Source organism: Labrus mixtus, chromosome 16, assembly GCF_963584025.1.
Source record: "Labrus mixtus chromosome 16, fLabMix1.1, whole genome shotgun sequence".
Lineage (NCBI taxonomy): Eukaryota > Metazoa > Chordata > Actinopteri > Labriformes > Labridae > Labrus > Labrus mixtus.
Genome location: NC_083627.1, coordinates 22,722,122 through 22,735,570, shown reverse-complemented (window position 1 = coordinate 22,735,570; position 13,449 = coordinate 22,722,122). Strand labels below are relative to the sequence as shown.

The 13,449-nt window shown below is 40.4% G+C and overlaps 1 protein-coding gene across 2 annotated transcripts in view; it reads left to right on the top strand.

Moving 5' to 3' along the window:
- The first annotated feature begins 963 nt into the window (after nucleotides 1-963).
- pag1 (phosphoprotein membrane anchor with glycosphingolipid microdomains 1) overlaps nucleotides 964-13,449 on the top strand; it is a 58,953-nt gene continuing 46,467 nt past the window's right edge. For both annotated transcript variants that reach the window (XM_061059138.1, XM_061059137.1), the window contains exon 1: nucleotides 964-1,203. The gene's annotated coding sequence lies outside the window, so the exon portion shown is untranslated. The remainder of the gene's footprint in view (nucleotides 1,204-13,449) is intronic.

Below are 13,449 nucleotides of genomic sequence, written 5' to 3'. Positions count from 1 at the left end.
AAACAAATGTCAATCAGCTCAACACGAGCTGAGAAGAAGAAATAAGAAATTATTTTTTATTTGAATGATTCAAAACATTGTGTAGAGTTGAGTTTTGTTGTAAAGGCCTGTCGTTTGTTGACGTTTCCTGTTCAAAAACTGAAAAACACATTCATATATTTCACATTATTATGAGTCCATAGGCCTATATAAAATCACTATATTGGTTTGAGCTCATTATTATATTTTTATTTTATTCTGTAGATTTTTTTTATCTTCAAGTGTCTAACTTCTCCCTTAAAGGGTCAAAGAATAAGCCTCACACACACATTCTCATTTCTTTTCTGTATTTGTGTAATAATCAAAAAAAACAAAAAAACAATTCCCTTTACCTTTGGTATCGCAAAATGTATCGATTTCAGTTCGTCAGGCAATAAAATCCTGCTTATTTTGATCCAAGAAGGGCACCTGCCAAGCTTTTTTTTTTTTTAAACCGTCTTTATTGACAAATTTAACATATACAAAATTTTTTTATACAAACTCTTGAAGAGGATGAACATACAACAGCAAAATACACAGGAACAAGTCAATTCAAACATAATTCAAGACTAGGGGAGATTATATGTAAAAAATAAATAAATAAAAATCTAACTTTTCCAAAATAAATCATCAGGCAAATGTAAGCAGACAACAAACTGGAGCAAGGACAAAAAAAATCAACAAGGGCCAGAAATCAAAACAACAAGAATTTCGATAAGTCAGCACTAATCTTTCTAGCAATCCTGCTAGATTTAATTTTTTTCAGAGATAAGAAAAAATATTTGAAATCATTTATAAACCAGTCAAAGCAGGGTTTGCTGTTTCTCTCCACTTACTACAGTGAGTACCTGTCAAGCTTTTTTTTTTGTTACCATGAACTTCATTTCCCAGGAAGCATTGCGCAGCAGCAGCAGCTCTCCGGCACTCCTCCTCCTCCTCCTTTCAGCAGCGTCCTGGCTGAGCCGAGCCGAGAAGCTCAGAGAGGAGCAGACTGAGATGAACAGCTCCGAGTCTCTGCTGTCCACAAATGTGCGCAGGCTGGAGAAGAAGAAGTCACCTTTAGAGACACTTTCACCGCTTCATGCTAACAGCTGCAGACGAAGGATAAACTGAACTAATCCCAAACAGTTTGAGTGAAAACAGCCACTGACTGAATGCTGGCTTCTGGGTAGTCCTCTTTCTCCGGTAAGCGCTAATTTTATACCTCCTGTGAATTATCCTATTTGTTGTACAATGTGTGTTATTGTTCTGGTTACACTGCTGCAGCGGGCTGAGAGTGTGTGTGTGTTTGTGTGTTTGTTTGTGTGTGTGTAACGAGGCAGTGGGAAACTTCAGTGACGGAGATATGTGTGTATTTGGGACTGCGGCAGTTTTAGTGGTCGCAGGGAAGCCAAATTTGAGTAGCGGTGTCAGAGGAGCCGAAACAGGGACTTGTTGCCTTCTACTTATATATTTCACGTTTCCGGTTAATAAGCTTATTAAACAGTGTCTGTCTTTTTGCATGGCCGTTAACTTGTTATCTGTTGTGCATTTCAGTCATTAAGCCTGCTGCATTTGATTTTTTTATTTTTTTATTGAGGGGGAAACTCAATATTATCCAGGTGTATAAAATACAGCTGTTGAACTTGAGTCTTACCTTCAATTTTCTATGGCAACAACCTCATAGGCTACCAGGACCACTGAGTCTTCATTTTCTGTATCATCTCCTCCCTCTTGACTATACAGCCCTCTGTTGTTAAGTGTGTACTTAGGCTATTTAAACCAAAAACAAAAGTAACATTTGGTAGCCTATATTTCTTCTCAAACATTTTTTTTTTAAAGGTACACCAAAAACATTCATGAGAAAATATTTGATCTACTTGACATCCAATCAGATAGGCCTGCACTTGTTGAAGATGCAAATCAACTTCCCCCATAGGGACAGTGACAGATAGACTGGTTTAACTTGCACACGCGTGCCACACACACACACACACACACACACACACACACACACATATTACACTAGACTGCATGGACGGTCGTGTTGTGGATATTGCAGAGCCCTCTGGATATCCTTGCACATGCATTAGCAGAAATGTCCCCCTCATTCATTCTGACAAGTACATGGCCTTTTTTCCCCCCCTTACAGCAATCATTCACCCATGAATACACTCATGTTGTTGTATGGTGAAGTAGACACACACTGATACAATCATCTTACTCTGTACATGTAAAGAGAAGTTCAAATCTGGTGACATGACTAAAATAAACACTACTTTTTAACACTCTGTCAGCTCTTTTAGACTTCTCTTTTCCCCCCCAAACTCTCTCTCTCTCTCTCTCTCTCTCTCTGTCACACACACACACAGACACACAAAGCTAAATGTCACCAATAGAGACCCCCTCCCTCCCTCAGTCTGTGTTGATGTGTTCGGTTATTGAATAGGAGCTGTTGGCAGCCTCATCTACCCTGCAGCTTCCACAGAAGTTGACATTCAATCCAGCAAACACAATTTGAACTTTGTTATAGCTTCCCTTTTGCTTTCACTGCACTTCCTCGTGTTTTGGCTAAACATTAATGAAATAGCTGTTTCCCCCTGACATTTTTAAATTGTAATAAAGTAAATAAGTAACCACCAGCTCCAAAATCTGTAAACCTGAACCAGTAATGAGTGTAGTGTTCATTTATTGACATCAAGCATGCAAGCTTGAGTCAAGCATGTAAACAAGGCGAACACATCCCTGAATCTTCTTTGTTGTCTTATGTGGTTATATAAGAAAGTGGAAGAGGGGGGGGGGGGGGGGGGTGGTCTTGCAGCTTATAATACTCACGAGTCAAGGGGTCAGATCTGGATGTAAATCTTTGTCTCTGTTGGACTGCACTGTAAGTATGTGGCAGCAGGGACGGAACGATGGCAGATGCTTTGTGACAATTTTAACATCAGACTAGTATTCATAGCATGCAGCCAACTCCGGTATTTGGATGCAGACAAGGTTTAGTACATGCAGCTGTTGCATGTAGAACAGAGACGAGTGAGTGAAGAGCAAAGAGGGTCAAGGAAGTCCACAAAGCAGTTTCTACCAAACTGCATCAACAAGTCCAAGGAAGGAGTTTGATTTGACCTTTTGTTCACTCACACCTTCATTGAAAGGACTGCATTCAAGCCGTCCAAACATTTAACCATCCAGCTCGGCTAGGAGAGTATAGCCTCTGACAACATCCAGCTAAATGGAAAAAATCTTGATAAAATGATATTGTGATTTAAAACATACTTGTTGGGCCAAGGGGCGCCTTATCGCTGAAGGTATTACATGTAGACACATTACTAAAAGAGACAGATTATTCAGCAAACAGCACTTAGCCTTTCTTTCTTAAAGGTCCCATATTCTGCTTTTTCTGGTTTTATATGCCCTTTAGTGAGTTTTCCAAGTGTCCTGTGCATGTTTAGTCACATCTATGTGCAAAAATTCAAAGTCCGCGGAAACGCGGCTTCTCCTACGTCCTCCTGTTAGCTGTAGCATTAGCCGCATGTAACGCTCGGTTCTAGCCCCCCTCGATAAAAATTGTCAGTCCGACGTCATTGTCAGTGTGAGATCACTGATCTAAGTCCATTGGCTCGTTGTGGCAAGCCCTGCAGCTCATGTTGAAATTTCCTAGACGCGTGCTGAGCAACTGACCAATAACGACAGAGCGGATCGGCAGACCAATCAGAGCAGACTTGACCCACGTGGGGTCTAACAGTGTGGGCTCAGCAGAGCGTAGCTGACGGACTCAGAGCGTAGAGGGAGCAAGGAGGAGCACTACATGAAAACAGACACTTTTTTCAAACTTTATCTATTGTGAACGTACAAAAGTAGGAACATAGATTAAATATACGAACCCCAAAAAGGGCAGAATATGGGCTCTTTAAGAGTGAACTGATTATAATAATAATTTTAAAGAGCCATGACAGGACTGGGAAGTTAGTGTACTGAGGGTTATATCTTTCTACTACAATGCTTAAGCCAGAGCAAGCGTCTGGTTAGCTTAGCCTAGCTTATTTTAGCATGAAGACTGGTGATAATAGGAAACAGCAAGGTTAGGTCGAGAGGTTAAAAAGATCTGCTTTTAAGGAGCTCTACCACACTTATGTTGTTTGTTTGATACGTATACAACATATATCATAAAAAACCTCAAATTGCTTTTTGAAATTTTCACCTAGTTTTCTAAGAAACCATGCAGCGGAGATGCCAAGATGTCATGTGTTCCAGGTCAAAAGTCCAGCAAAACATACCTCCTTTAAAGCACATTTCACATTTTTACACTTAAGTATTTGTTAGAAATAAACAGAGGGGATTTGCCATGTCAGTTTCAGAGGTGCTGGTGAGTGTTATGTTATTTCCTTGGACAAAGACAAGCTAGCTTTTCCCCTCCGTTTTCCAGTCTTTATGCTAAGCTAGTAACAATCATTCTGGCTCCAGCTTTGTATTGTAGCTGATTGACATTTGTTTCAATCCTGTCATCTAACTCTCAAGAAGATACAAAGTGTTTTTCATCCAACAGTATCAAAACACTCCTGTCAGTATTAGCCAGCAGAACTATCCAACTCATCAGTTTGAGCCGGAGGCTTTTGACTCGTAGCACCTTGCGGTAAAATAACTTTGTAGAAATCATTAGTATGACCCGAGCTGTTCTCTATTCAGGGCGGAGAGAGGCTGAACAGCTGTTTGTAATTCAGCACTCATTAAAAGTGCTCATAATGGGTCCGGACTGATGCAGGACACGGTGATGCAGCTCAAACGGGCCTGGAGGTGCTGCAGCAGAAAGGATACTACAGTATAAATCCCACTCTCGTCCGACTGCTGTGGAAGTGAGGCTGTCATCATAGGCTGTCAAGATGTCGTTTAGCAGACTACACACATTTCACACTCACTTAGGCTTCAACAAGCAGGAATCACAGTCCTATCATTGGTAGGCAAACAGCCCTGCGTTTTGGCTCTGCACCCCAGGTTTTACAATTACCCTCACGCCCTGTTTGACACCCCTGTCCATCTGAGACACACACCTCAGGGTGTCACACCGAGGGTTGAGTATGGAGGAAATGAACGATGCTGTAAATGTTGGTTAAATGTCAAACTTGCTTTTGTAATGAGCAGGATTCTGATATGAGATGAAAATACTGCAACAGTGTGTGCGTTTTTTTGGGAAGAGTATTTTCTCTTTCATTGATCTGGAACAAAACAGAGGAGCTAAATGTAATTATTGGAGGCTGTTCTTGCCACGTTGGCCAGGAGAGGATTTTTTTTATAGATTTCATTTCTGGGTTTTTATGTTGCTCATTATTGTCTTAAGTGTGAAGCAAAACAAGAAGAAGCCCTGCTTTATGCACTCTTTTTTGTAGACTGGTCAAGGAAGACGGCAGTTACAAATGAGCCGGCTTCTGCCCGTTAAAAGGAAGTTTTCACTTGCCTTTGTTGCCATGTGCTTTATTAATGTTGGGGACTACAAAGAGTACGATCTCGACCTGCTTTATAACATCATGATGTGTTTTTTTTGTTATCAGGTGCATGTCAATAGGCTACAAATTGATAAAAGGTATTCAGAACAAATGAAACGCCTGGGCTGATTTCCGCTTTCTTTGCGCATTACTCATCTTGAACTTGTCAACTGTGAGAAAAGGCACATTCTCATGTTCATGTGGGTTCACTACTTTAAGAAAGAGGAAATCACCATTTAGCGGTTGACAAATTATGGTGCATGCAGGGCTGTTTGCTGCAAACTGTCAAGGAAACACCCAAGTATGTTTGTATTTGTAGCATGTACAGTAGTAGCATTAGATATATGCAGCTTTATGGGCTGAACCAACATGGTTTAAGAACCAATTCCTGCCATCACATAAAGCCTGTACTGTGTATTCAAAATGGGTTACTTTCAGGATTCACCAAACTGCAAAGCAACAAGTCTCTATATTAAATATTTTTGGGCGATTATTGGGGTTTTGCATCGTTTAGATTCAGCACTTCGTTCCATTGATTCCTTTTATCTTTCAACTGTAATTCACTCTATAAGGTCTGATATTTTAGGAAGCAGAGGAGCTCGCTGCTGGTGGAGAAAACGATCATTGACTTTGCACTTATTCACCCTGGGGGGTTTGATGAAAATGCCACGTCTCCTCAGCTTGTAAAGATCAGAGTGTTCAGAGAAGCAGACGGAGAAAGTGAAGCTGCAGAATTGAAAATGAAAAAAAAAAAGCAATTAGATGGAGGTTATGACAGAAGCAGATAATAAAAAATGAGACATCTATTCTAATCATAAATAGAGGATATCGATCACTTAGGTTAGAGCTGTAGCTCCTCTCATTCTCCTTAACACTATTGACCTCTGCAGAATAGATTTTTCATTTGTCCCGTATGGTGTAGAGGACACAAAGGCTTTTTGATATCCCAATTTGTGCTAGTTAGTAGGCCACAATAAGTGCATCTTCTTCTGAAAGGATACACATACACCATCCACATAATGGTGCAATTGACAAGCGTATGGCGCTTCACCAGTTGTAGAGGAGAGGTCTGCTCAGGAATGCCAAATGCCCACAGTGAAAACAGCACATGTCAGGAAAGATAGATGAGAAATACTCAGTTTGATTTCTTTTTCTTTCACACATTAGTAAGAACAGGAAATGAAGAGGCAGCTTATTCCGTGCGGGGAAACTACCTACATGTTGAATATTAAAACGAGTTAGGCAATGACAGATACAATCATTGAGGCATGACACGTCTACTGACCTGCGTCGTTAATGTTGTAAACATTAACATCAAGGGGGGAAAAAATGTAGTTCTTCATTTTTATAGCTTTTTCCTTCTCATGCTATGCAGAGCTCCAGGAAGCTGTGGCTTTTGTGGCTTTTGTGGATTTTGGCGCCTCCTCTGGACAAAGAGGGATGATTCATCTCTGAAAAAAAAGTCTCACCCTCCCTTTTTTTAAAATGTTATCGTGCAACTCGGAATGAGTTCTACCATACAGATATAGATAAAAAAAACATTTAAGCTGATTTAGCATTTGATTTAGCATCCCAGTCATGGCCATTTTTTTCATCTAAAATGATCTATTGAATTTAACAATGTTTAAGTAAATCAGATTGCTCTTGAAGTTAGGAAATGCTCAGTCAGTTTAATGCTTTCTTCTTCTTCTTTTGTTGTATCATGGTGGTTAGCAAACGGCTTTCAGATACACTGCAGCCAACATCTGGCACAGGTAAAATAATAGAAAACAATATTTTTAAGATGAGTTATAAGTTGTATGAACACTATAAATGATTGACTATTCAAGTATTTGCAAATCATTACCCATCCCTAAAAGTACTACTACTTTTAATAACTGTAATTATTCAGCACTTTAAAAACAAAAACAAAGAGCTATACAGTTAAAATAAGTTAAAACAGTCAAAACAAATGCACAGAACGCTCACACATCCCTATTTGTTAATGGTCTCATCTGACACATTGCCCCTCGGTACTGGTGACAGATGTGAAATTAACTAAATAAAAGTAATTGAATTGCTCTCTGAAGCTCTTGTTTGCTTTTGGGGGTCATACACATGCATTAGTTTTAATTTCCTGCTGTTTCATAACCAGCTTCAAATTCCTCACAGGAGCTTTAAATACATTTCATTCCAGGCTCCGGGTTAGGGACTGGTGTTGCATCAACCTATGAGTTCATATCCGTTGTTCATAAGAAAGTTACAGTTTAAAACAAGTTTTTATTTGTGTCATTTTAACCATGTTTGTGCTCGTTTAAGTTTCTTTGTATATGTTTATTCTTCCTTTATAAATGCAATAAACAACACCTTTGAGATAATAAACAGAGTCGAAGGTTTATGTAAGCATACCAAACTCAGGAATGCCAAACCTCTACTTGTGTGTGTGTGTGTGTGTGTGTGTGTGTGTGTGTGTGTGTGCGTGCGTGCATGTGCCTGTCTGCGCGTGTTTGTTTGTGTTTGTGTCTTTACGAGCAACATGTCTCTCATTGTTGAAGTCAGACTTGTTTGTCCTGACATACAGTAGCTGGCATCCTGCCCTGAAACACATACACACACACACACACACACACACACACACGCACACACACACGCACATACACATACACATACACACATACACACACACACACACACACACACACTCAAAACTGCTAACAGACATGCGGCAAACATGCACCCACATGTTATTCCCACACATCTACAAATATAAGTCCTATGATATGGACATACTCATAACTCATACACAATGTCCAACACTCACACACATTGCACAGTCGTTGACCTCTTTTATACATACAGTACACAGGCTAACACACTGTTAACAACTCAGGGTGGCCCTCAGCAATTTTCTCGAGGATAACTTGGTGCTTCACTTTCTGTTCGACTCCTCTGTAGCTCTGTGTTTATGCCGTGTTCTCTCTCTCTCTCTCTCTCTCTCTCTCACTCACTTTCTGCTCCAGTGCAGGAACAGATCTCAGCTCAGAGAGAGAGAGAGAGAGAGAGAGAGAGGTTTTGAGGCAGTGTGGCTTGTTCAAGGCAAGTAAACACTGCGGATGCGATTAACTAAGATTGCCCAGGGGAAGCTCTAATGGGAAATCAGAGTCCCTTTTCCAAAGGATTGTGGGTAACACGGTAACTTGGTGGGAGAGGGAGAAAGAGAGACGTTAGAAGAATTTGAAATAACTTGCATCCTTTTACATGGAAACGACTACAGCTCTATCCAACACATCGGCTCATCACCTGGTCCTCTTCAGCAGTAAAAACAGTACTCAGCTGTGGAAGATGGGTATAGAATGATGTATAAAGCTAGTAAGAGCAGACATGTATAGAAACCGTGGTAAGCTAGACATACACACACAGGCATGCACAGAGACAGACAAGGTGTAACAAGCGCATAAATATCCCTGCATGTTTGACAACTGCTAAGGGCTAACCAGCTAGCTGACGACCTTTATAGGGGTTTAACGTTTCGTTTTGTAAGAGCTGTCTCTGTGATTTCTGATTTGAAAAACGCTTAAACAAAAAATGGCGTATTCATTTTCATTTCCAAAAAGTATTTCTGAGCACAGGGCCGTCCTTTTTTTTTGCACACCTCACTTTTTTTTTAAACCGTATATTGAGAACTATCAGGTTAGATTTATCATAAAAACCAGGTCCAGAAATATCTGATCAAGTTCAGCTCATTCAAATTCCATGTAAGTCGTGTTGGACAAGTTATTCAATTGTTTCATGGTTAGCTATCTTCGACCTCCGGTAGCCAAATGATCAGCAGCACACACACACAGAGTGCAAGGAAGGCAGAGGTGAGGTGATGGGCAGTATAGACACAGGTGAGTGAACTGAGCGTGTGCAGACTGTTCCCTCTGCTCGCTGTAAAGTGCTGCTGATGCAGCAGACGTTCGCACACAGTCACACACTGCAAGGGTGGGGTGCTATAATGTCACCCAAGGGGAGGATCCTCATCTCACACTCTGCTGGGCAAAGCAGTGAAGCGTGCGGACACACACACTCACAGGCACGCTGTTTCACTCACCTGTGTGACTCTATATGATATATGATCAACCTTTGTCTTTGTTTGCACTTTTTTCGAGTATTTCTCTTCAACACCTTTTCTTTAAAAAACAGAGCAAGGAACAAGTTCATTCTTGTATATATATTTTTTCTTTTTTTAAATGCACAATAGAGTGAAGTAGTGTTCTTCCCATGTGTGTAAAGTCCCCATGTGTTCATGGGGTCAGGGGTTTGACATCATGTGTTTGGAGAGAGGGGAAAAAAAATCAGTTGAGTTTATAACTGTGTCTGAATGAGGGTCATTGAGGACGCGACGACCAGACAAAGACACGACTGTTGCTTTGCTTTTGTGACGTCCGTGTGTGTGAATATACTTAGCATTTGTTAACATGCATGCCGATAATAAGCGTGTCTGTGTTTTCCATGTTTTCCTGTATTTGAACAGCACACACACACACACACATCAGGTGACACTATGGGGAGATTTGGAGCTCTGCAGGGCGGTTGTTTGCTCGCCTCAGCTGATGAAGGATGCGACGGGCCGTAGATTGGTTTCCATCCATCACTAAGGACCTCAGGCTGTCTGGCACCATTTTACTCTTTCTCTCTTTCTCTCTTTCACTCAACTGCCATTCCCAGCTTCCGTTTCTCTCCTCATTTTCAGGCTACTCCACCTTCTCACCAGTTCACTTTGCTCTCCTGTATCCACCTGTCCCTCCTCTTCATCTGCTCTGGCATTCCAACTCTCCTCCTCTCCAACCTCCTGCCACTATGTTTCTGCTTATTCACATTTCCCTTTTGTGTGTCTCCTTTCCATTCCTCTTTTTTATATTTATCTCACATCTCTCCTCTGCTCCTTCCCTTTTGCACCCTTTGCCACCCTTTTGCTGTCCTTTCTTTTTCGTTTTCCGTCTTTAAAAACCTGAATCTTTGCCTCTAGCATCGATTTTGAGCAGGCACATACACACTAACACACGCACACACAAAGACAGTCTGTTCTGCTTACAAGTAAAGCGTATACTCCCTCTTCCCTTTTCCCAAGCAGGCTCATAATAGGAAATGGCCCCGTTATCTGTACGGGCACCGACTTATTAATATAAGCCGTAGACAAACAAGGTGTGGGTACGTGCTCTGCTGTGTGTGCACTCTGATAAAATGCAACAGAGTGAATAGTAATGACAAAGAAATGACATGGCCAGTCTCTCAAACTATTTTTCCTTTTAGTGATTTGCTCTTAAATAGAGTATTGCAGTGAGAGAACAGAAAAAAGAACAGAAAAAAGCTTTATGAAATTATGTGAAAAAAGAAGCTTTCGAGGGTCGGTTTTGAGTAGAAGTGCCCCCCCAAAAGTCCACAATTATGGGTCAAAAAGAACATGAGTTGTATCGCATTTTGTAAGTTGAATATCTGAATATTTGTTTGTTTTTTTAAGCTGCGTCTCTGAAACCAAAGCAATGAAGGAAGGGCACAAGTATTGCTAAACCAGCCAACAAAACGACCCTTCAGTGTCGTTCAGAAGGTTGTCACTGATGCCAAAAAAACAAACAAACAGTGAATCAATTAGTAGCAAGAGAAAAATCTGTTCCTCTCTGTTACTCTTGGCAACAGGACTTCAGTTGGGGTCTGCTAGCTGAGCTTCTGCTAGCTTCTTTTTAGGTGAAACTTCCATCAGTTTGGGGGCAGATCGAGGTGGTCGCCTGGGTCCCTCTTTGAAATCTGTTTTGCCAACCCAGATGCTATCACAAAATCACAACCTTTGATTGGCTATCTGTCTTGTTGGGACATTTACTCTTTCCTGTGCTTTAAATTTTCTTTCTGAGTCCTTAAAGAATTAAAACATTTATGTTGGCCACTTTGTTACTTAAAACATTTAAACAAGTATCCACCTGAATATATTTTTGATACCATAATTCTTGTAGTTATTTGGTATGGTTAGTGGTGATAGAAAGGGTAAATGAAAGCCACTCATTCGTTCGGTGTGTGTGTGTGTTTGTTTGTGTGTATTTGCTCATCCTTGCATCAGTCAGTTCCCCCGTCATAAAGTGTGGTAATGCCCCTGCTTCAGTGTTCATTTTTTATGAGGTGTATGTATCTGTAGAGGTCTCTTCCTCTTCAAAACATTGAAACTGGGACAAACACTCAACTAAGTAGTTGCACATTCAAGATGGAGGTTTGTCCTGCATGCTGTTTTGGAAGGCTTTTTGGGCTGCAAGCTGAGCTGCCGCTTACTTAAGTGGAAATCCTTCATCCAGCTGAATCATTGTTGAAAACAACCGTGACATAATGGGAGAAGCTGGGAAAGTATAGTCTACTTGAAGTAATTTGAATGTAGCATCAGCAGCTGCAGGCAAAACTGGAAATCCTACCAACATTTAGGCTGATAAAGACAGGCACTAGTGTGGCACTGACAGGAACAAACGGCTTAATCACGATTTTCTGACACAGTTCTGAGTCTAATTTAGATTATTAAGTTGCAACACACAGCAACAGCCAGCTAAGAATGCATATGGACGAGTTGTTGTTTCAGCTGTAAGCCAATCAGACCTCAACAAAGTAGCATGTTTTAGTTTTTCTTTGATAATTGTAGTCCATAAATTGTAAGAAAATGGAAAAAACAATTCAGCCTAGAGGCCAAGGTAATATCCTTAATTTGTTTGTTTTTGTGCCCAATTAGCTAAAAACAAATCTTCAATCCCCACAGTTTTGAAACAGGAAGTAGCTAATAGTTGCGATTTGGATGATTTGTTGTGCTGTTTTTTTCTTTGATAAGGAATGAACAATTCTGCCAACAACCATGACTCTGCCCTCATATAGACATTAGCAATGCAGGAAGTGAGAAGTTTCAGATTTTTATCTGTGTGTGTGTGTGTGATTGTTTGAAGCCATTATGTGACTGCTTTTAGAGGAAATGAGCCACTGGTTATATAAAATTTTCTCCGCAGAGAGAAGTCGCCTTCAGCCTGTTTGCAAATGACTGTTTACTGCAGGGACAGATTTGTTAATGGACTATGAGAGTGAGATGAGTGTGTGTTGTTGTGCCTGCATGAAACAATTTAAAAACACGAGAATTGTGGGAAATCTTTATTAGGATGTAATTATAGCCATTAGCAGTGTTTGCCTTTTTTTTTTAAGGAGATTATTAACTGATATCTGCGAGTCATCCAGGCAGTTTACTCTCTGTCTCGCTCTGTTTCTCTCTGATTCTTCATCCTCCTCCTCCTTCCTCATCTCCGTCTCTGAATAGGCGTCTTGTTTGCTTCACTAGCTGTGGTTAAATATGCTTCACCATCCAGACCGAGGGACAACAAAGGCAATGTGAAAACGTAAAGGAGGGAAGGGGAAATAAAAGAGAGAGAGAGAGAGATGTGGAGACGGAGAGAGTGACACGGGCTGGGAATTGGGCAGAGAGAGGTCTGAATGAAAGAGTAAATAGAATCAGAGAAAAGATGTTTGAGCCAAGTGGGAGAACAAAGAGGGGATTGTTGAAGTTGAAGTTATGGGCCTTTCAGTCCCTGGACAGTTGGTCGCTGATGTTTTTTTAAGATTCGCTCATGAAAAGTAAATAGTTCGGTTCACTGTGCTGGAACATTCACTAAATGCTGCCTGTTAAGAAAAGGAGGAAATGTTGAGTTTTATTTCTTTTGATAAGTATTGAAATTGTCAAACAGAGATCTGATTTTAGCAACAAGCATCTGTTGCATCAAGTACAGATATGCTGCATATTGCCTTGAAGTATGTATATGTTATTGGTTAACAATATTTAAAGGGTTTATATGTTGTAACCAATGGCTTTATTGATGGTTTGTAAATGTTTTATTATTCTTTATAAGTAAAGATATACATGTTTAAAAAAACATGTTTTTAAGGCTGTGTAGGATTGCTTTATATTTTCAATGCATTACATTTTAAATGCTTAATAATA